We start from the raw sequence: 24,991 nt of genomic DNA, 5'->3' as shown, positions 1-24,991 counted from the left end.
GGCTCTGAACAGGGGTTGAGTTACTGTAACTCAACCCCTGGTCAGAGCCTGACTGACTCCACCCACTGGCAATATTTGAAAAATGCTGGAAAATTGGGCAGACCCCAGCGGAGATAGAGGGGACGAACAGAGGGGGGGACTGAGAGGGGTTGGACTGAGACTCGTTTCAATAGCGCGCGCTCTCTGTAGGCGCAGATGAGTTGCCAAATAGAACGACTGACATCTATATCTTTTCACACAGATTACATAAACAGAGAATATTTGTTTTCGTTTTGAATTAGATCATTTAATAGCAGAAACATAAATGTTTATAAAGATATTGCTTATGCCTGTGTGACTAGTATTCGCTGAGTTTTGTTTAAGTTTAGAGACGTGCTCCAGAAAAAAAGTTCACGGAGATGCAGAGGCAGAAAGCACACCCAGTTTATTTTCCTTATTTTACAAAAGCACAATGTTTTGTTTCGATTGTAAGTGGACACATAAAAAAATAGACATTTAACTATTTATTTTTTCATATTTCTTAAGTCTGTAGGCCTATGACCATAAATGACAGAGTATTGTAAGTCTATTTTGCTGCTATGTGAAAAACATCCAGAAAAATGCGCCGGCGCGTTTGTCGACACCAGAGGATTAACTTTAGCCTAATAGGAAGGAACATAAATTGTGCTTAAAGTAAAATGTATGCTCACTCACATCAAGACGCCGCTGCGGTGATGGAGTCCATGCAGGAGGAGAAGCGTTTGGCACTGCGTCGCTTTTCAGAGCAAGCTGTTTGGAGAAGCTAAATAACTATGCTATGCTAACTAGATGCTAATATACGCTATCCTGATCATTTTCAATACTCTCAATTCCAACTCCTGACTCGCTACAGTGGTTTTGACGAAACAATATGTTTTATACCAGGGGCTGCCAAGGGCGTGGTGAGCTCGTACCTGCTTTCGTCACGCAGTACCACAACATCCAATGGGAAAATTCAACTGCAGTAGCCACCGTTCAACCTGAAGAGGGCAGCACTCAGACGTTTTTACACCATATATTGTAGAATTAAAACACTTTATATACAAATGTCAAAAAATGTACTCGAATCAATGAACAGCACTAATAAAGCCCCAGTCTTACAAATCATAAACTAAAAAAAGTTGTTTTAGGGTTTAGTTACCCTTTAGTTACCCTAACTCCACAATTCAGTAGGCCTACTTCACAGTTCACAGTCTTTGTAATGTGTTTTAGCAAAACATTTATAATGTGTTTAGATTTTTAGAATTGCCTTTACAGGGAAAATAGTCCCCAGCTCGGTAACTTCTTCCAACGTGACCGGGACTAAGTTTGTCTAACCTATTAGACCTATTTTCAGGCGCTGCGTCATATCATTACGCCTGCTGCACCCATGGTACAGCCGCACAGTTCCTTGATTATTACGCCGGAATGAGAGTAGTTCCTAGCCATATAGGCTTAGAAAATCGCAACTTTTCATTTTCCGTCGATCTTAGTACACGGTTTAACTACAGAAGAGTCAAGTTTTAAATAGGAAAAATATTGAAACTCTTTGGTCATTTTGAAAGAAATGCTACTGGACTCATCAGAATCAATGATCTGTGCTAAGCTATGCTAAAAGTGGTACCGTCAGACCCGGAGTTCGGCTGAATGGATTCTAAAACGGTAAAACTCAACTGTTTAACTCTGGGGGAGATGTAAAATGAGCTTATTTCCGAAAAAAGTGGAGTATCCCTTTAAGCAGCACAACAATGATTTCTGAAGAATCATGTGACACCGAAGACAGATGAGTTAATGCTGCTTAAAATTCAGCTTTGCCATTACAGGAATACATTTTATATTTTAAAATATATTAAAATAGATAAGTTATTTTAAATTGTAAAACTATTTTACTATTTTCACTGTATTTTTGATACAGCCTTGGTGAACATAAGAGACTCAAAAGCAATAAAATCACATTTTATAGATCAGTAATATTTACAGTGGACATTTTGTGTTGCTGTTGAACAATTCAAAAATGTTTGGAGAATTATGTAAATATATAATTATTAAAAATGAATGTTGATTACTGTTACATTGCTTGTGTTAGACTAATGAAATTCCTCTGTTTAGTGACTGCTGGATTTCTTGAAATTCCAGTTCAGTAAATACCAGTTTATGTCATTCCAGTTACAATTCGAATTTAGCTGTCTTTGAGGAGTGGCCAAGTCAATTTAAATTCCAATTCATTCATTAAAATCCATTCTTATTCGGTATTTTACCTCATGTCCAGAAACACAGTGTCACCCTGTGTGTGTGTGTGTGTGTGTGTGAGTGAGTGAGTGAATGTACTGATGAAGTTAGAGATAATTTTGTCGATGTGGGCAGTGACAGTCGATACATAATTTTATCACATCTTTAACCTTTGTTTGTGTGCAAACATGTTAATCTGCCCTTGAATTATCTCTGGCAATACAACAGGGAACACAAAAGATTTCGAAAACATAGAAGCGCAGAGAGAAAGAGATGCATTCAGGAGGAGCAGAGCGCTGATGATGAATTCTGATGGAAGTCTTTGGCTGTAAGTCTGCGCATTTCCATTTCCATTTATTTTGTTGCAGACAGCTTCTTACCACAGCATCTTAAAAGGAACCGCATATATTGTGAAGTCACGATATTCCAGCAGGTCACAAAGGGCAGGAAGCCGAGCTCCAAGAAACCATACAATAGCTCTAGGAAACCTGTACCAATTTTACTGCTATCAGTAGAATAAGGGCAGGGTTTGGTTACAGCAGTCAAAGGTTCGTGCATTGTTTTTCAACACTCACAATTTCACTGCCTTGTATATACAGATATATTTCACATCCGTTTCAAAAATCCTAGTTCCAGCGAAAAGGTCAGGACACACGGCGGGCGGGCTGCATCACCTGGCAACAGGAAATAACAATCATCAGACTGCTGCCGACACAGGTAGTCACGAACACAACAGCACTGCGCTGTAGAAAAGATTTGAGTTGAAAGCTTATACCATCGAGACTGAAAAGGATCTGTAATTGATTTTGCTGAATCAATGTTGATTTAGTTGCTGCATCAGTTTGGCCGCAAACTAGATTTGGCTGCAAAGTAGCGCTTGTTTGTGTAGCCATGACAAATCAGATGAGGACGGATTTGTGACTGTTATTGTTACTTCTACATAAATGACAATGAGACTTAAAGGGATAGTGCACCGACAAATGAAAACACTCTGATCATTTACTCGTTTATTGTACCATCGTCCTGAAGGATTTTCTTTATCTTGTGAAACACAAAAGCAGACATTTCACATTTTATTCGGAATATTTTGCCGGCTTGCTGACTGGGTGATTGAGAAGCACCAATCGTTCTTTTATCTTCTTTTGTTTTTCTGTTTTCTAGTTTGAAGTTTTAGTCAATTTTCAGTGAGAAAATTATCAGGATGTCTTACACAAAACTATCAAATGGCTTCAGAAGGCCTAGAATATAGGGTTTTTATGGTGCGGTTTTATACTTTCTGGGACTTGACAATCTGCAGTTATACGCTCGAACAATATCTTATTTTGTGTTCCATGGAAGAAAGTAAGCCAACAACACGTGGATGAGGAAATGATGATCGAATTGTAATTTTTTGGGGTGAATTCTTACCAAATTAATAAACAAAACGTTTTCGAAATGAATCATCAGGAATCACCATCCAGGGTCACATGATCACAAATGGCAACATTTCTTCCTCACCTTCATGTTGTTCCAAATCAGTATGACTTTCTTGTCTACTTTTGTGTTCTGCAGAAGAAAGTACAGGTTTGGAATAACAGGAGGGTGAGTATTTTAGGGTGAACTATCCCATTAGCATTCATCTCAGAGAAGAACTGTAAAATTTCATGTGTGTTGTTTAGATGAGCAGGCGATCTGTTAAGGATTTTTTTTTTCATTTTTGTGCGTTTTTCATGTGAGAAGATTCATTGCTATGGATGGGTCTCATGTGTTTTTCTCCCTGCAGTAAAGGGTGGAAATGTTTCATGCTGTGTCTCCCGGACTTTAATCACACCTCAACCTACACAACATACGGCCCCTATTTGTGAGAGGGTGTATTCTGTGACTTGCTATATCAGTATTGATGTTCACTCATTTTAATTTCTGCAGCCTGTAAATTTGGGGATGGCTCAAAAAAAAAAAAAAAACTCAGCGTCTTTGACAGAGTGTAAATACGACAGTTGAAATATTTAGCTTGTGTTTCTCACCCTGCAAGAAAGACCGAATTCTTCTGTCATCCCACAGCGCTCTGACATTAGACAAAATTACACAACAGCCTGCCGCTTACCAAGCGTAATCACACAAACCAAACAACATTTGATAACCCAAATGGGTGTGTATGTGTGAGAGGGAGACAGAGAAAGAATTGAGGGGCTTCACAGTAAGAACAGACTGTTAGGACAGATCGTACAGAAGGCTTTGAGACCATCTGCTCAGATAGAAATCATAACACAACACAGACCTGTTTGCGTTTGGATGTTTGGATGCATGTTCCTGTGGACGAATGGCAAATACGTGCCTGAAAACAAAAGGGTAGAGGACGTTTTAATACTTTAGTATAGAAATTTTAGCATTTAGTTATTAGAAATGTTGACTTAAAATACAATATAAATATAAGAAATACTTTCTATTTCAGCTTTTCTAATGACGAAAATGGTTTTCAGTCATTTTAGTTAACAATAACAATACTGGTTAATTGTGCCAATGTTTATTTTTTTATTTCTTTTGGTTCAGCTGCTTGCATATTCATTTCAGTGTATAACACAATAACAACAGCTTCCCAGGTACATCTGTTGGCAGCGCACAGCAAACAGAGAGCAAGATGAGCATGTGAGGGAGATAAAAACAAAGAGGAGATGGAGTAAGAGGGTGGGGGGAGTATTTTAGTCCAAATGGGTCTCTCAATCAGCGCTATTATAACCAGAGAAATCAGATAATTAATACGCTAGAGCCAGGCACCCCGCATCATGTGATTGTTCCCTTTACTCTCCCTATACACACACACACACACAGTTGCGCTGCACATGCCATTTTGTAAATTAGCCCATTATCTTGACTTGTTGATTCCTTCAATATTTGTTGAAGTGGTTACCATGATAAACAAACAAACCCACGCAGTAATTAAAGCTAATATCAATGTGTGTGGACGTGTGTGTGTGTGTGTGTGTGTTTATAAGCATGTTTGGATTTGTCAGTACACAATCATCAACCTTTTGAAAGGCTTTTCGTTCCAAACAGCACAAACAGAACCTTGAGGCTGTCCGAAGTGAATGCAGAAACTTTTGCCAGAACAAACAGAATAGGGACTCAAAGGAGTCCAATGCTACCGCAGAAGTTTGTTCTGGTATATATTCATGTCAGCCCCTGGAAATATGTTTTTATAAATCATTTACCATGGTAAACATAGCTGCTGCCAAAATGACATTTACCTACAGACAGTTATTGTTAGAATAAACAATCTTACATGCTGTTTAAAGGAAATTCCAAATACATTTGAAATTATTTTAAAGTACTAGCAACATTTGCTGTAACCATGGCATTTTGGCAGAAATCGTGGTTATTATGGTAACATTTTGTTGACAACAGTACTGTAAACTATGTAAGCCCAAAAAAAGTCATTTTAAGAAATACAGCCGTCTTATTTTAACTGTTAGTCACAATTATGCTTAGAAAAAAAAAGATTTTTCAAACTTGTAAATAAAGGCTGTGCAAGAAAACACTATTTCAGTCATTCTACTTGAAAATCGAATGTGTTACCTGAAAAAAAAAATCTAATTTAATGTGTTTCTCGCCATTTCTTTGTAATTAATTATGAGATTTACTAGCAATTTTATGAGTGAAAATTGTTTCAAATTAAATCATACACCTTTTTTTTTTAACCTGAATAAGGTGACAATTGACTGCATGCCGACTGCATACAGTGTGTGTTACCTCTAAAATCTCAGTGCTCTGTGAGCTTCCAGTACAGTATTCTCCCATAGAAAACTTTTTCTGTCCTATTTCTAATCACTGTTGATCACAAATAAGGACATTATATTATAGCATGGTATATTAAATGTATTATATACATTATTAACTATAGTAGACATAACATTATAGTGAATTATATTAAAAGGGTTAGTCACCGCTGGCAAAAAAAAAAAAAAAAGAGCTTTCAATGAAACTTGGCTGCCTGTACAGTAGAAAGGTGATTTTTACAAAAAAAAATTATCAGTGTTACCCGACTAGAGAAAACAGAGGGGAAAAGGCAGTTGTCTTCCCTTTTGCCAAATAGGTAGACAAACTTTAACTCCCATAATGCACTGGGCAAGGCCACTCACACCAGTCTGCTATGGATACGCTTGACCAGAGTCAAAGGCCGTTTCTTAACCCCCTGAGGTCGGCTATCGCGCCGGCGCGATAGGCTCGTTTTTTTCCGTATGAGTGCAAAAAAATAATAAAATAAAAATATTAATTTTTATCTTATATGCTTGTGTTATACATCAATCTATCCTGTTAAGTGTGTATTATTTTTGTGCACAATAAAAACAAAGTGTTGTGCTTTTCGCCAAATAAAGAAAAATAAACACGAAGCGAGTTCTGCCTTCTCTCTGTCCGTGTAGTCCATTCTGAAACGCGTCCGAAAATGAATCATAACTCAGCGAATACAGCATCAAACAACACACATCAACATATCACATACAGTAATATCTTCTAGAAACATAGTTAAAAAAGCCATTTCTTAACTTCTCTTCTAAAAGGACCTTCTTCTTGAATTTGTTTTTAAGCAATCAGGCAATTCATTCCAAGCAACAGCGCTAGAATACAAAAAAGAATTCTTAAACCGACACAAGTATATATTATTTATCCTTGCCCTTGTAGAAAAACCATGAACATCTCTTACGAAAACATAGTAGTCATACAAGTACTTTGGAACATTTCTCTGTAATATTTTGTACACCATCATCAACTTAAGAAAAATGACCCTTTTGTCCACTTTTAAAAACCCTATTTCCCTAAAATGATTATTATTCAATTGCATTCGTGGATGAAGCCTCAGAATAATTCTACACAACTTGTTCTGAGCAGTCTGTAATTTACTTTTGACTCGTTTTGTAGAGCCATACCAGAAAGTTGCCGCATAATCAAAATGTGCTTGCACTAATGCACCAGCTAACATTTTTAAGGTTTGTTTATCTAAGTAAGCAGCCTGTCTTGCTAAGAATTTTATTCGATTACATACTTTAGAATGAACTACAACAGCCATGCTATCCCCTGTCAATTTACCTTATTATTTATGTATTTTACAGGCTTACTGTAATAAAGAGTTCAAAGCAGATAAAATCAGATTTACCTGCATGCACATTGTGTGGAAAGGCAAAAAGGTTACTGACATTCAATCCTAATCTACGTGAAACTGCAGTAGACTAAACACTTGCTGTTTTTGTGCATATGAATGATGCACTGCTGTTCCATCGTGTATTTTTAGAATTGTTGTTCAGGATGTTTGTTGAAGCTGTTTAATGTTCAGGGTTCAAACGAACCACCTACTCACACCTACAGTATGAAAAACCATCGCTAAAGAGAAGCGCTTTTGAAGGGGAAAAAGAACACACACCGCATGATTTTGTCCCTAGGATGATGAAAGTAGACAGTTGTTATTCTCTCTGAAGAGTTAAACACCCGGCAGGCAAAGTAGGAGAACTTCAAATCGTGTTAAAACATATAGAGTGTTTTTAAGGGATGAGGCAAAAATGTAGCAACAGGAGAAAATGTAGCAACTGAAATGGCAACCATGTAAATTAAATACAAAGATATGAAAATATCAAAACAATATTCCACTGTATCCCGCTTTAGAAAGCTGTGTAAGATGAGATGATACGAGAGACTAATATACAGAGCGAGAGAACGGTGATGGTGGAGTGTAAATCATCAAGTTTGGCTCATGCTGTTAGTGACTCATTGTGGTTGGAAATGCCCAGAATGAATAAATCTGAAACATTAATCAATTAAAACCAAAAGAGCTGAAAAAAAACAGATGGTTTTCTGTTTGTTGACCATCCATCTTTCATATTCATTTGATCTGTGCAGTAAACTTCAAATAGTTTTAAAGTAAATATAATGTTGTGCTTGTGATACTATTTATACCACTTGTTTCTATATGCTGTATAATTCATTTATTTCATTCCAGTTATTTATCAAAGCAGACTCTGTGTGGACACCACAGGGGACAACTTATTCTCACACAAACTAGTACATACATGCGCGCACAATTGTTCACACAATCCCCAGGTAGCAGTGCTGTCAAATTAGTATTCATTTACGAAAATAGTGATTAAAGATCATTAAACTTCATTCATTGTTAATTGCAGCATTAAATGAGGGAGCTGATTGAAATGTATTCAAATTACACAAAAACTCAGTTAAACAGTTGCAAAGTCTCTAAAAGTTCATAAACACCCAACCGATCCATCTAAATTCACCAAACCTTTGTAGATAACAAAACGCATGCATTGTAAGAACGTGTGATCAAGACATAGAAACAATACACAAGAAGATGCACAGCCTGTATATTGTGTATAAGAGACAAATGCCAAAGATTGAAAGAGGATTCATGGAATACTAAGAAAAGCCACTATCTACAGAACCTTGAAAATTCTGTTGCAAAAGACTACTTCATGGTAAAGTTGGTTGAATACAGCAAACATCAGACCTGGCGTGAGTCACAGGTCAATGGCAAATACTCTATACGTTTAAAGGTACATTGAGAGAAACAGTGTGGGCCGTTCCCGGCATGCCGTTCCCATGGCGATGCCTAGGGGCAGCCGGTGAAAAGAATACGGTGGACTGAGTACAAATCAATGAGCATGTCATTAAGAAGATCTTCAGGGTTACCCGAGTAAATAAGTACATAAGTGCATATGTGAGTAAATATCAATTGTCCAATAGGAATTATAGAGATTGTACACCCACAAATGAAAAAACCTTCATCATGTTGTTCCAGTGTGAATATTCACCCTGCTTTTTTCTATACAATGCAAGTGAATGGGATGCAGAGGCTGTGAAGATTTTAAAAGAATGGGAAATGATTCGATAACCATCATAAACATTAAAAATAAACTATTTTACAAGCTAAAGTGAAATCCTGCTTTTTATAGCTTTGTTCACCATTTACTTTCATTGTATTAAAATGAGCAGCTTTGACATTAGTCATCATCTTATTTCCATGAAAAAGAAAATCATGTTAGTTTTTAAAACATGAGAGTAAATGACTTTTTCATTTTTGAGTAAAATTGTCCTTTACGGTGTTGATGGAGTCAATTTATGTTGTCGAATGGTTGCAGCAGAAAAGGTTTCGATTAAACTAAACTAAGGGTACGTTTACACAACAATGATACGCTTAAAACGGAGAAGTTTTTCCTTTGAGTTTTCCGCGTACATTGTCAAAACGATTTTATTCACGCTGCTAGGCAGCCTGGATACCATGGACCAGATTTTCCCCTCAAAAAGGGAACCAATCACAGAACGGGGAGGGAGCAGCAAGACGATGACGACGTCAATGCGACACACCGAAGCAGTTTGTTTATATCTATGGATCCAACATGGCATCAGACGCGAAGTTACCTTCCGATGCAGCCTTAGATAGTGTTCTAAGTAGTTTAGAACGCAAGTTTATTTCGTCTTCTTCCTCGTCGAATTTCTGTCGCTCTACATACGTCATCTGGTATAATAGTAACGATTGGCTATGAGCTACGTGCAGCCGCATTTGATAGACATTCGTAGCACCCAATAAACGGCTCTGGGCATTCGAAAACCACGCCTCAAATACGATAAAATGAAAATGTGGTTCCGATGTTAGCCAGGCTATTAGATGGCGATAATACATTATAGATTGAATACGCAATATGCATGTGCATGATGTCATCGTTTTCACAGATTCACGTTTTTGTTGTTTACACGGAGACCCCTTTCAAAAACTTGCTCTTTGAAAACCCGTTATCAAAAGTTTGCGTTTTCAGGCACCAAAAACGCTGTTGTCATGTAAATGAATGGCCAAAACGCATAAAAAGTTTTACGTTTTTAGTTGAAAACGGTGTCATGTAAACAGCCCTTCAAACCCAATGTTTCAAAAACAATATATAAAAAATTCTGAAACTAACTTTTAAATTAAAATGCACTCGCCTATCTCAAAATCAAATGAACACACTCATGTAGAAGGGGGAATGTGTGCGTGCGTGAGCGTGCACAGTTGGTTGGTGACAACTGTTTGCTTTTTTCGAAGGACTGTCTGTATCTCAGTTTGAGTGTTTTTGGTAACCATGGAAACAAATGCCACAGTAACAGCGGGAAATCAAAGCCCAGATGATGAGCTGCTGAGAGGAATTGAGAGAGAATGCATGTGTGCGCGCATGTGTGATATAAACAGGCTCTCAAAACACGAATTTGTTTTATCTTCTGTTTGGTCCGTAAATGAAATTTGGAAAATCATAAAGTCGCTTTTTATACCACATCAGATCTCGTGCGACTAAGCCTTTTATTTTTCTGCCTCTTTCAGGACACATAGTCTCAAGTCTACTTTTCAAAGGCCGTAAAAGTTGCTGTGCGCAGATCTCTTGTACATCACACATAAATGGAGCTTTTCAATGTGATCCAACTTGTTGGGCTGAGGCATTGCTGTAGTCTCCCTATAGGAGAGGGAATAGTAACACTGATCTTGCTGTTTATTTATTGATGAGACTAGTTTCTAGGTTATCAAGCTGTGTTGCTTCTGCACCTTACAATGAATCCAAGAACCTGTTTCAAGGTATATTCTGGGTGAAACTCTTAGTTAAAACAAAAACTAATGGTGAGATGTGCTGTACCTCATTTTATAGTATTTATTAACAATTATCCAAAAAAATAAAAAATAATTGGCAACATGCCACAGATTTAGGTAATAGAGCATATATTTATTTATTTAGAACTGTTATCTCACCTTTAAAAGTTTAATGTTTTCTTGATTTATGGCCTGATTTAAAGAAAATATATTAAATATATTAGGGATAGATCACCCAAAAAAAGACAGAAAATTCTGTCATCATTTACTCACCCTCAAGTTGTTCCAAACCTGTATGAGTTTCTTTCCTCTGTTGAACACAAAAGAAGATATTTTGAAGAATGTTGGTAACTTTTTTTGTGCTTTGTGCTTTGACAAAAATGAAATTGATTTTCTCAACTTTTTTGTTTAAAATGTTGCCTTTCTTTATGAAACTTACCGGCATTCAAGTGTTGATTAAAAAAGGATGCATGAAGCTAATAAAATGTTTTTAAAATTAAAGTACAGTTAAAGGTATTTTTCAAGTATAAAAAATAATATCTACATTTGAACATAGTAATATACTGCAAGTGCAAAAATAATATATAAATAGTAAACTATAAGTATGTTCACTTAAAGAAAAGTACTAAACTAGTAGATTACTGAGAGTACACTTCAGTGTGTAGGTTACTGTAATGAACTATAAAATGTACTACTTGTATTAAAATAGTTTAATACTCTCACACTTATAGTAGCCTACACTTAAACGTATACTTTTATATACTAAAATTGGGCCAATTTAATCCCAAGCAGTATTGAAATAGAACACTTACAAGTTTACTACAAGTACAAATTGATGTTAGTATACTTACTACATAAAGTATACTTAAAAATATACTTGAACATTACTTAAGTATACTTCATAAAATTAACTTGAAGTATACTTCTTTTTCGTTAGGGTGATATTCATTCTGACACCGCGAGCTTGCTTTCTAACCTTATCTCCACTATTAATTGACTTTTTTTGTAATTATTATTCAAAATGTACATGTAAAAAAAACTTGAAGTTTATAGCCTACTCCCATTATAATAATTTAAGGTGTCTACCATTATAACAGATGTTTACATCTACTAATGTCGTTATACTGTATAGGGCTGTGCGATTAATGTAAATTTATTTTAGATTTTGGCTTCCAACAGTTTAGATAATCCAAATTTGAGCACCTTCCTTTCCCTCACAGCGGTGAGGGATCCTTCGTTCTTCCCTAAACGCCCATGGCCTTGTTCCAGAATCAAATCACTGAGGGTGCCTCTGAAATTAGTGAGGATGCTCTAGTAAAGTGCAGATGTAATGTGTAAACAAGAATAGCAATGTACAGTGAGACATTTAAGATTATTTACAAATATTTGAATACTTTTCTATTAGGCCTACACTATTAGTCTGCATTTACATTGCTTAATGCATATCTATTTTGTCATATTTTCCATGCAATGGTTATCACTATGTCCCGCCGAGTCTTCTGCATCTGAAGGCACTAGCCCACCCTCCAATGCTGCTATCGACATCCGGAGTCCCGAATGAGAAATTAAGCTCACCGTGAGACGAGCCACCTAACTCGTCCGAGAACTCCACCAGGCACAATGTGCGTGATGAGGAACGCTGGGTTGGAGGATGCCTCGAATTATATTTGTTATTTCTAAGGAGGGCGAATAAATAGCCTACATATTAACTGCACAAATCGAGCACAAACAAACGGCGCCGGTTTGGAGCAATTTAAACTGCATGGGGTGGAGGGTGACGTCAATGTCCAGAATTATATTTGTTATTTCAAAGAAACAGAAATGGATACGATGTTCATTTTAACGGCACAAATCAGCACAAACGTAGCAGAAACTAAAGACGTTTTCATTTGATATAAAGGGACCCCCATTGAAACTTAACGTCCAAATCAGCCAAATCATTTAACATGATTGCAGTCTACTGTTGCTAAACTGCAGGATGTGCTTGATAATAATTAAAATAATGATTAAAAGGGAATTATGAAGCCGTGAAAGAGAACTCACCCTGATCCTGTGCATGCGATCTGAGACGGAGCGAAACACGGTCAAGCCAAAATTGTCTACTTGTATACCTTCCTGGAAAAAAAAGCATTTCATTTATATCTTTGTTGGTTTGTAATTAGTTTCTTTGTTCTTATTGTATTACTGACTGTTTACTTGTCTTCAATAATTGTTTGAGAACTTATAGCTAGTATTCATTTTGTCTTGTATTAAAACTGGTATCGATAATTGTGAAATTTCACTGATATCTAAAAATACTCATGTTGCGAAATAAGGTTTTGATCATATCACCCACCACGAATCATGTTAAATAATCATGATTTCAATATTGATCAAAATAATCATGATTATAGGCCTATATATAATCCCTATAGTACTTGTTATATTGGAATTAGTCCTTAGTGATAGATGCCCCTATTTTACATTTGAGCCTCTTCCCCTGAGGAGCACTGTACATCCCTGTATACATTGGATTCGTTTTAATATCTTTAATGTACTTGAAGTGTGCACCAAGCACTACTCAAATCAGATCAGGACTAGGTATTGGCCGATACTCAATATCAAATGGCCAGGATCGAATCGGGGTCACAAAAAACATCCCTTTCCTCTAGACCAGCAAAAAAACCTTTTGGGACCTAAAGTTCACTTCAAAATAATTTGTTTCATATTGACTAACAATATCATGTACACAAATATATAAAACCTTTTCCTTTTGTTATATTTATCACAATCCCCCCCCCCCCCCCCCATTTTGATTATACTGTACAGCATGAGTGTTATGAATGTAAAATTGACCTTTGTGAACTTCTAGATTAATTGTATGCTACTTGATGAAGTTATTAATTTAATCATCATGGGTGATGACTGTTCAAATTTAAAAAAAAAATTAAGCTAATTATATTCTGAATAAATGATTAAAAAAGAGTTATGATTATTTCTGCTGTCCCCCATGTTTTGCTTCTTTTTTACCGCTTAACTGTTACTTTGATGTTTTTGCTGCACTTACATTTAGCAGATGCTTGTTTGTAACTCAAGCTTTAGCATAAAAACAATTTACAATATAGTGCACAAATAATGTTATTGACAAATATTGGGAAAACACAGAGTTTGCTAACAGCTACTTCACATTATCTAATCATGTTGCTAGTGATATAAAGCTATAAGTTCCTAAATACACAACAATGTGTATTGTTTTTCTACCTGCATATGAAGAAGATTTGGTGAGGTGTTTTCAGCTAATTAACCCCATCATTTGACATTACATTTTTACAGATTTATGATGAAATCCTGAATTGAGCCATGGCACATTTACAGAAATAAAGTTATAAAAATAAATGTGGAAGCAATGATCAGGGAGTTAGTGAGTGAGCACATGTCATCTGAACTGAATTGAGACATGCAATAAAAGGACATGTTTGATCACCGGTTGTCTATAGACATCAGTTTCTCACCCAGCAGATGGAGGGAGGGAGGGAGGAGAGAGAGAGAGAGAGAGAGCAGATTTGAGTGGAAGAGTTAAATAATTAGGATATGTTATGATCGACAGATGGCTGAAGTTTGGCTCTGTGGAAGTTTATGGAAGAAAGTTTTGTGTGTGTGTGTGTGTGTGTGTTCAGTGCATGTCGTATTTTAACTCAAAGCACAACTCCATCAGAGAGAATGCCGCTCTCTCCGAGGACCGCTATCGAACTCTGGAGGATTTGAGAGCCCGAGTCGCCATTAGCGTGAAGTTTAGCTCAGGTCTAGCCTTAATCTGACAAATGGATCTCTGCTGGTGCCGTCTTCTACAGCAGCAATCACACATACACGCTCACGGATAAGCCAACTTAAAATGATATACTGCTGAGAGGTACATCTGAAACTAGTAAGGTTCTTAAGTGGGTGAGAGTGTGACTTTTGATAAGGCGGTGTGATATGTCAGTTGACCAACATTCATATACCCTGATGCAATTGTTCAACATTCAGAGAAATCTGTCATTATACTTTCATCATTTCTCTCCTTCTCTCTAATGATGGAAGGTAAACTGCCTGTGTGAGAATGGATTAAGCTTTAATTCTGGGATTAAACCTTGGCTTTGTAACATTATACCCACTTTGTGTCACCTGGACAGAAAAGCTGAAGATGAGTTTCAAAAATAACACATTAATTATTCAACATGTGTCATCCTTCAATCCCATAACTGAGAGTTTCTGCAGCTATAGGCATTGTGGACTTTTAGAATATGAACTCTCTTACAATATATTTGACACATAGTTTGATTTCAGAATGTTCTCCACTGTCATTCCCATCACAAAAAAATTATATATAGTGGTGGAAATTTAAATTTGAACTGTTTTTGAAATAGGTAATGAAAATAATCATTTTTGGCTATTTTTTGTTTTCTAAATACAATTAAAATTTTGCAAAATTACAGCTGGATTGGAAAATGATGCAGAATGAAAACATACTATGAATGAAACAAACATACATTACTTTTATTTTCTGTCTATGTTATTTGTTTTATTTTATTTTCACGTAATTTCATCTCAAGCACACTCTTAACTCAAACTGTTGTGTCCTGGTAACAACACAACAAAAAATTAGGGATGCACCGATACAAAAATTTTGGACGATATAATAACCGATAATTCTTTGTATTTGAAGGCCGATAACCGATATGTTGGCCGATAAATCTAAATCCAAAGTTTTTATAATTTTGAGAGCCTGATTACAAAAACAAAATTCTCATCATAAAATGCATGTCCCAAACACAATTATAATGATGTTCTTATTATAATTTTCATGTAGCCTATATGACAGATTTTGCGCTGCACAAGTTGCACTTAACTGTATTTTCCTTTTTGAAGTGATTCCAATCATATTTCAAGCAATTCAAAACCATCATGGCGAACAGTGCACATCTGAAGTGCCTCAGCTGAAGATAATAATCCATTATTTATCGGCTTTAATATATGGACCAAATTTTCTTATCAGGCTGATAACAGGCTAATAATTTATTTTTTGCATCCCTAGAAAAAAAATGTATAAGGTTTATTAAGGGCAAAACTAAGATGCAATCATGTTTTTTTTTTTTGTTTTTTTTTTTATGTTTTGTTTTGTTTATAAATTGATAAATCATTTTCACACAAAAATAATAAAATGGTTATATATATATATATATATATATATATATATATATATATATATATATATATATATAATATTATTATTATTATTATTATTATTATAACAACAACATATTATTATAATTACAATAATAATAATAATATTTTTTTATAAATTGAACCAAGCCCTGGGATATGAAAGTTCCAAAGTTTAAGAAACCAATTTTAACTTTGTTTATATGTGTGTACAGGTTTGGCTATACTTGTAAGGGACAAACTGTAGAAAATGTCCTAGAAATATAGTGAAACAAGTCAAAAACTGACCTGTGAGGATTTTAAAGTGGTCATTGTTACTTGAAATGCTCATATTTTACCAAATCATGATTTGCTTCAAATGTCAACAGGTTTGTGTGAGGTTAGGTTTATAGGTAAGGTATAATTAATATTATTGTGTTAGTATGAAAACCATTGTGTCTGAGAGACCTTCAGTAATATAGTTTCTATTTCTATTTCTTTATTTGTAAGTCTTTTTGTTTATGTATGTAGTTTGGTGAAATATTGAGGAATCACATGCAATGTGGAGGTGGGGAAGTTTGTTTTTTTTCTTCTTTTTTTTCCTGCTACTGGTGAGAAATGTTCGACTAAAGCTCAACCTGAATGGGAAAGCAGGGTCTCTATTTGGATGAACATTTTGTATTGAGTGGACCAGAAGACCAATGAGCACTAACTCTTTCTCTCTCGCCCCATGTGTCCAGTCCCTGGTGCCAGCTCTGCTAACCCTACCGGCTGGAGGATGCAGGACTGAAATGGAGGGAACATTTAGGCACAAAAAGAAACAAAACAGCATGCAGGGAGGAGAGAAGAGAAGTGGGCAGGGGGCAGTATAATGAAAGGTCAGTGAATGGTGTTGTGGTGAGTTAATTAAACTTTAATTGAGTGAGCAATATATAAACAAAGTGGAAAACAAATGTGAAGAGCTCTTCAGATCTAAAGTACAGAAAAATGCTCCTTTGAGGCTGGCAAGTGAATACAGGTTGCATTGTTTTTTTTTGTTTTTTAGCAGATATGTCAAGCATGCACACGTCAAAGTCTATAACAGGCTTGTCTCGCTTTGAACCTTTATCCTTTAAATTATTGTCGAACAAGTCATTTGCCTGAGGTGAAGTGTGTGTGTGTGTGTGTGTGTGTGTGTGTGTGTGTGTGTGTGTGTGTGTGTGTGTGTGTGTGTGTGTGTGTGTGTGTGTGTGTGTGCGTGTGTATATATATATGTGTTTGTCTGTGTGATCATGTGAGTGTTTCAGATCCGTGTGTGTGTGGTGGGGGTCAAAATCATTTGGCCCCTGTCATTTCTGTTTAAGTATTTCTGCCATCTCTTAATCCCTGGTGGTGTGTGTGTGTGTGTGTGTGTGTGTGTGTGTGTGTGTGTGTGTGTGTGTGTGTGTGTGTGTGTGTGTGTGTGTGTGTGTGTGTGTGTGTGTGTGTGTGTGTGTGTGTGTGTGTGTGTGTGTGTGTGTTTGTGTGGATGCATGTGTTGAATAGCATAGATGATTTGTTTACTGACAGACACAAACCTGTTTGTATGCCCGTCAGAGTGTGTTTGTCAGGAAAAGCGAATCCACTGATCTAATCATCTTCAAACCAGCCGTCCCGACGCACGCACGTGTGCGAGTCACATGTAAGCATTAGTGAATGGTGTAACGTTTTAACATACACCTGTATTCAACAGTCGAACCACTAAAGAGCACTGAACCCTTTCTTCCATAAACACCCTCCCAGCGACAAGCGTATGTGTTTTTTGCAATAATGCAAAAAGCACATACAGTATGTGTCTAATAATGATTGAGTTTTTCTGCTTCCAGCAATGTCAGTTCACAAAGATGTGAGCATTGGTTTTGATTAAATGCTTTGGATGATTTTTGCATTTACATGTATGTATTTGACAGGTGCTTTTATCCAAAGTGATTTACATTGGATTCAAGGACAAGTTCATGCATTCCCTGGGAATCACATCTTGGCATTGCTAGTGCCCTGCTCTACTGTTTGAGCCAGATATGAATGTTTCTTAAATGAACTAAAATAAATATATTGTTTATCATCAACTGCAATGTCAACGACTCAATTGAATGCAAAGATAAAACAAGGCCGATCTAGCCTATGCTAGAAGATGGTCTCAATTGTTTTTGACCAGTAAATGACCATTTCTGTTATGTGGTAGCTAGCTTCTGTAACCTTTAATATTTATAGTGAATATGCCTGTCTTAAAAGGGTATACCAGACTTTCAGAAGTATTAACATTTTAAAGGAGTGACTTATTTGTTCACAAAGTTTCCTTAACTCTCATTTGTGAAGCTTCATTGGAAGTTTACTTGTGAAGCCCGTAGAGACTCATTGGCAAATCATTGTTTGTTTGGAAAAAAGTCGAATGAAAGATGTGGGATTAAGGGAGGTCAAATGCAAAACAATCCTTTGTATCTCTTTGATTCGGTCTCTTAAAGTCACCATGAAATCAAACTTGATCATTCTTTTTTATTTATTTTATGGAATATTGCCTTTATCTGTCCATTGCATTGATTTATCCATGCACAACATTTTCTTTTCAAGTTAAAGTGCCCTCATAATCTTTAATCAAAAACATTTATGTCCCCTCCCCGAGGACAACAATCCCTACCCTCTAGCAGCATTTCACTCACATAACATCGCATCAATTAGCAAACAACAATGATCCAACGATCCAATCAATTCTCAATGGTAAAAATTAAGTCCTGCCCTACATAATACAGAACCCTTTTCCTGTCAACTCTTTCAGCCAAAGCAATGTAATGGTTCCCCATCAATCTAGGGTTCACACAGTGGTCAGATTGTCAGGAAACAATCCTGGCATGTGAATGTTAGCCCTATTTGGGAGGATTTCTGTGGATCCGATAAAAATTTGTCCATCTTAGAGGATCAGTTTATTCTGTTAATGCTGGCTTTCAGTAGATCAGCTGATGGTTCTCCTTCTCAAAACAGAGACTAAACTGCTGGCACATGGACAGCAATTCTGCTAAATACTTTATTGAATGGGTAAATAAGACACTCTAAATATACCACACAGATTTATTGAAGAAATTGGTTAAGAGAAGGTCACTATGTCTCTTGCCCCCACAGAATGTTGTTTGGGGCTTGAGTGGATGTTGTGTAACCCTGAAGATTGAGCAGATTTCTCTCCTGAGCTCAATTCACTTATTCTCTTGGTCGAAGAAAGAGGCTCTTAGTCTGTAAGAGAGGGGGAATGGTGGAGAGCTGTCTGAGGTGCTGAACAGAAGGACATATAGTAATAGAAAGCACTTTATGGTCCTGAACAGAAAACTGCTGAATTCAATGGGCAGTTGTCCATGGTTCTGAAACTGGGACACTGGCTGCACAGTGGGAGGTGCACATACAAGGTTGCAAATTACAAGGGTGTTCCATCATTACCCTCTGAGTCGCCCTCTAGTGGTCACTTCTGTCATACAGATGTAGCCATGCTGTGGCTAAATAAGATATGGGGTTGTTGCGGAACTAAACTTTCTGACTGCAAATGCGAAATGGCTCAGGACCCTTGAGCAATGCCACAGCTGACTTCAATTATATAGTTTGTCTTAAAAATTTCAATTTTTCAATAGCAACAAAACAATTAAGGTTTGATGCAAGCTGTGAGCTCGGTGCCATACATACTGTAAGTACCTCAGTACAAATAGGTTTTTAATTTCCAATTTGAGTATCAATGAAGTGTTGTCTGTCTGATGTCCAATATACTGACCATTAAAGGGATAGTTCTCCCAAAAAAGGAAAATTTTAATTTACTCACCCTAATCTTGTTCCAAACCTGTATGACTTTCTTTTTCTGTGGAACAAACTGTTTATGAACTGTTCCAAATCAACATTGGACCTGACTTTCAGTGCATGGACAAAACATATTTTTCAAACAAGAAAGATGGTCATACATGGATTGCTTTGGCTGACAAAACTTCATTGAAACTCAAATTGGAAATTAAAGACCTATTTGAGTATCAGTGAAGTGTTGTCAGCCAATGCAACGCTGCTCTTACTTGTCTGATGTCCAATATAGTGACTATTAAAGGGATAGTTCTCCCAAAAAAGGAACATTTTCATTATTTACTCCCCTAATCTTGTTCCAAACCTGTATGACTTTCTTTTTCTGTGGAACAAACTGTTTATGAACTGTTCCAAATCAACATTGGACCTGACTTTCAGTGTATGGACAAAAAAACATTTTTCAAATAAGAAAGAGGGTTATACCTGGACTGAATTGGCTGACAAAACTTAACTGAAACTCAATTTGGAAATTAAAGACCTATTTGGACTGAGGTGTTTAGCTTTGTATGGCACAGCGCTCACAGCTTGCATCAAACCTTCATTTTTGTTGTTGCTATTGTCATGTCTGGGCAGATGTATAAAGAATGGGTGCCATGCCAGGACAGCATCCTCATCCCCACTAGACATCTTTTGTTTTCTTGTTTTTAGATGCACCTCACATTGTTCACTGCAGTCTGTCAGACAGGTGGTGCACCTGCGTAACTTGTTATACAGTACATGCAATTACAGCACCCCATGAAAATGTTTGATTTGGGGGTTTTTTGGGATGCTTTCTCTTCTTTAAAAGCATTGTTCCACTGCACAGTCCGACCTGTCTTTGTAAGGGTACCATTGAGAAAACGGGGTGGTTGATTTCCTGCTGTTGCCTTTCAATGGCGTTCTGATTAAAGCTGAAAATCAAGAATGGAGAACTCTAACGTCCAGCTCTTGAATCTAATGCAAAAGAAAGTGATGCTTATGGTTTAAAAGGAACAGATAGATGGATAAATACAATATAGAACATAGAATATAAGATGGATGGATGGATTGATTTAAAAAAAAAAAAAAACTTTTTTTTGATAAATTGTGCTTTATGTAAATTAGGATGTTTTTGTTGTATTTACTATAGGATGGATGGATGGAAGGAAGGAAGAAAAGGTGTCAGTACCCTTGAGCAAGAGACTAGGTTGCTTCAGAGGGACTGTCCCATTGATTGATTGATTGATTTTTAAAAATATCCACACAAAAAATGATTGTGATTATGTAAATTAGGTTTTTGTTTTTGTATTTACTATAGGATGGATGGATGGATGGATGGATGGATGGATGGATGGAAGGAAGGAAGAAAAGGTGTCAGTACCCTTGAGCAAGAGACTAGGTTGCTTCAGAGGGACTGTCCCATTGATTGATTGATTGATTTTTAAAAATATCCACACAAAAAATGATTGTGATTATGTAAATTAGGTTTTTGTTTTTGTATTTACTATAGGATGGATGGATGGATGGATGGATGGATGGATGGAAGGAAGGAAGAAAAGGTGTCAGTACCCTTGAGCAAGAGACTAGGTTGCTTCAGAGGGACTGTCCCATTGATTGATTGATTGATTTTTAAAAATATCCACACAAAAAATGATTGTGATTATGTAAATTAGGTTTTTGTTTTTGTATTTACTATAGGATGGATGGATGGATGGATGGATGGATGGAAGGAAGGAAGAAAAGGTGTCAGTACCCTTGAGCAAGAGACTAGGTTGCTTCAGAGGGACTGTCCTCTTGATAAAAGTGTCTTCTAAATGACAGGCACGTATGCACAGATGTCTTTGTGTGTATGTGCCAAAACAAATTACATTCAGGTGTGCGATAAAGCTTTGATCCTCAGGAGTGATTGATTTTGCTTTGAATACGGAGATTCTGAACCCAGAAAGACAAATTTATCTTGATTCAGAGAGTCTCTGCTTTCTGTATGGTTTCTTCTGAGAAGTTTGAGCCTTTTGTTTTGGATCAGGGCGGTTATGTCGAGACTTTTTCAAAGCTCATGCTATGAATATAACATCAATATGGACAAAGATCTAACAATCTTCCAATAAATTATGCAGAGCATTTTTTGGCAAGTCCTGTGTTCCAGCAGCATAGCCAATGGCTGACTTTCAACGGAAGACAGACAGTATTTTTGTATCTGTTTGTCTGTGTGAGTTCGTGTGTGTGTGTGTGTGTGTGTGTGTGTGTGTGTGTGTGTGTGTGTGTAAGACCGTATGGGGGTGTGTTTGTGTGTGTGTGTGTGTGTGTGTGTGTGTGTGTAAGACCGTATGGGGGTGTGTTTGTGTGATTCGGAGGTGTTGTGTCTCTAAGCCGTCGTTAGGGGATTGCTCTGGAAGTAATAAGACTTTTTCATTTGCTTAGGCAAATGAAAGCATGGTTGAAAGGTGAAATTAGTCTTGGCAGAGTGTAAGTGCAGTTGTGCTGACTGCTGTCAGAGGCTGTGGCAGAACGAACTTCAACAAAATCCAGAACCCCTTTAGTTTTATAGACATTTTATTCATGACCTCATAGTGTAATTTACTGATAGAGGTTCGCGATCACAGCAGCCCTGAGGACACCCTATGCCGTCTGTACTGTCACTGCAAAGGGCCTCACTAAAGCTTTTCTCTTATAGTTTCTGATCTCTCCTCTCCAATTTACCCTCCCATCTCTCTGTCTTTCTCTGTCACTGTCTGACTCTCCATTGCTCTCTTTTTTCTCTCTCCCTCTCTTAACTGGCTGGTGTGTTTGCAGGTCTCTGCCCCGAGGCAGCTGTTCACATCAGATTATGGTAGAACAGAAGTGATAATCTGCTCAGATCTTTGGGGACAGGACACATCAGGACCAACTGGACCCATTAATAAGCTCTTCAGCTGATGGATGCATTATGATGCATAACATTATGCTTAAATGACATGCACTAGGACATATGCTGAAATTGTATCCTAACTATCAGAATGGTAGTGCCCGGTAGGTACATCAGCTCTTTTGCGCTGCCAATTTGATGCCTTTTGTGCTGCTTAACCACTAAACGTGTTTCAGTCTGCACGCATTACAAAAATGCTCTCATTTCCAACTTGAAAGTGCACTCTGTGGATTAGGCATAAAGAAAGAGGTTGTCACAGAGAATTAGCCTTCAAAACAAACTAACACAGTTCTTGTTCCACCTGACTTGCTGGTTTATTTATGCTGATGATTGACAGCTGTCATTTTGTATCAGTAATAGAGAGAGAGCAAGGGCTTTTGAAGATAGTGTCTGCAGGGTCGGTCCTCCCTATACGCAAAGATTATTTAAGTAGCATATCACTATATAATGTAAAAATAGTTTTATAACATTTATAACATTAACATTCAACTTTAGCAAAGTCATGTGGAAATGTCTTAATGTCTTAAATGTTCAATGTATAAGAAATAAACACATTCCTATTCAGTCATGCAAGATGTCCTGTGAGTCCTGTCAAGTGCTTTAAAAACAATACTCATTAGTCTAAAGTTAGTATATTTAAAGAATTATTTATGTATTTTTGTATGTTTAATTAAGCCTTCTTGCGTAATCTATCATGCTTTAGGTTTGATAGTAATGATTTCAGCTGGTTTATAGTTTTTCTGACAGCTAGATGGTGTCAGAGCGATGCTCTCAAATAGCATTTATTTAGCTGACAACGAAAATTTTACACGACAATTGTGTACCAAAAAGCAGAACGGCCAGTGTGAAACGGAACACGTAGTGCATCCATGTTTGTCATCTGTTCAACACCAAGTTATAAGCAGAGAAACAGAGGATACTATGTTTGTAAACTTAAAACCATCTCTGCACTTTTGCTCATAAGAACACTCAACATTTGAACAGTCAATAGCAAATACTTCAACAAATAATAAACCATACTTACAGGCTCTGATTCAGAAGTGCCAGATTGCACTTGCAAAGTTGGAATTGCCCCATTTTTTCGAAATAGCCTTTGTGGACAGCCGGTCTTGTACTCTCCCAGGTTCAGGAAACTATCCTCCGTAAAATGCGCTGCACACACACAAACATTTGGGTTGTACTGTTCTGGAACAGTGTTGTAAATAAATCTTAACCACTGATTCCTAATTGCGTCCACTTTCGGAAGGCCAAATGAAGTACTTTTGCTTTCGCATAGAAACACACAGCGTCTCACAACATGACGGCGACAACACTACTACAATAACTGAAGCCACGCCTTCTTTCTTTGCGTATGCATTTGGGCGGCATTAATGCAAATATTTCCACCTAGTGACGTAGGTATGTGAAGGAGAAATCGACGAGGCGTTTTAGCTAGGTCTGGATCTGCCTTCTCTTTTAGATAGAATAAATCTTTTTGTGGGAGACTTTGAGCTTTATAACTTTGCAGATCTTATGCATGCACAAACAGCTACATAAAAAAGGAAAACGTGAAAATGCATCATATGACCCCTTTAAGGACGTTTTCCTGGAAAACAAGAAAAAAAAATGTTTGTGTGTGTTGACAGCTCATCAGCCTAAACCTCAACTGTAAGACAATGTTTAGTGTACATGTCACTGTATAAATGCAGTATAAGCACTGAAACATTACTATTCATGAGAACTACATACAGAATGTACTGCACCACATACAAAGACACACACACACACACACACACACACACACACAATTCTAGACTGTAAGACAGCGTTTGCTGGTCACAGCGTATTAGCGATTCAAGCTTTCAGACATTACAGTATATGACAACTACAGACAGAGCCGCACACACATACACATACTGTAACATTTCGCTGAGCTTCATAATATATCCTGACACTTCCCAACAGCAAACCTCTTATCATCTAAAGGTCAATGCGAATCTTCCTACAGTTGTTTAGATTTGGAGTGTTGCTGCGATATCTTCCGACCTGCTTTTTTATTCTTGCCAAAGGGTCCGTCAGAATCATCACAGACGCATTCTTCCTGGGTTTTTTTTTCTTTTCTTTTTTCCGCTGCGTTGTCATGGTGATATGATTATTGCCTACCAACAGGAGAGGAAAAGGATGTCGTGTTCTCTCTCTGTACAGTTTGAGCTGTGGGAGAGTCTCCAATTATATCTTGCTGTCGAAATGGTCAGGTGGCTCAAAGTGGAATGCATTTAATTATTTTCATGATTTACTGCATTATGTCAAGGATGTTTCAATTTGTAATT

General features: G+C 36.9%; 2 long non-coding RNA genes across 2 annotated transcripts in view; both read right to left on the bottom strand.

Moving 5' to 3' along the window:
- LOC307159541 overlaps positions 1–1,103 on the bottom strand; it is a 33,143-nt gene extending 32,040 nt beyond the window's left edge. Inside the window, exon 1 of the long non-coding RNA XR_013821403.1 lies at positions 694–1,103. This is a non-coding gene — a long non-coding RNA (uncharacterized lncRNA). The remainder of the gene's footprint in view (positions 1–693) is intronic.
- Positions 1,104–2,327: 1,224 nt separating this feature from the next.
- Positions 2,328–24,874, bottom strand: LOC307159540. Its single transcript, XR_013821402.1, has 4 exons — positions 24,579–24,874; positions 23,707–23,834; positions 4,484–4,540; positions 2,328–2,900 (listed from the first exon to the last, which is right to left on the bottom strand). It is a non-coding gene; the product is annotated as an uncharacterized lncRNA (long non-coding RNA).
- Between the last annotated feature and the right edge of the window lie 117 nt (positions 24,875–24,991).

The sequence above is a fragment of the Squalius cephalus genome, assembly GCF_949319135.1.
Source record: "Squalius cephalus genome assembly, chromosome: 5".
NCBI lineage: Eukaryota > Metazoa > Chordata > Actinopteri > Cypriniformes > Leuciscidae > Squalius > Squalius cephalus.
This window is presented reverse-complemented; position numbering and strand designations above follow the sequence as displayed.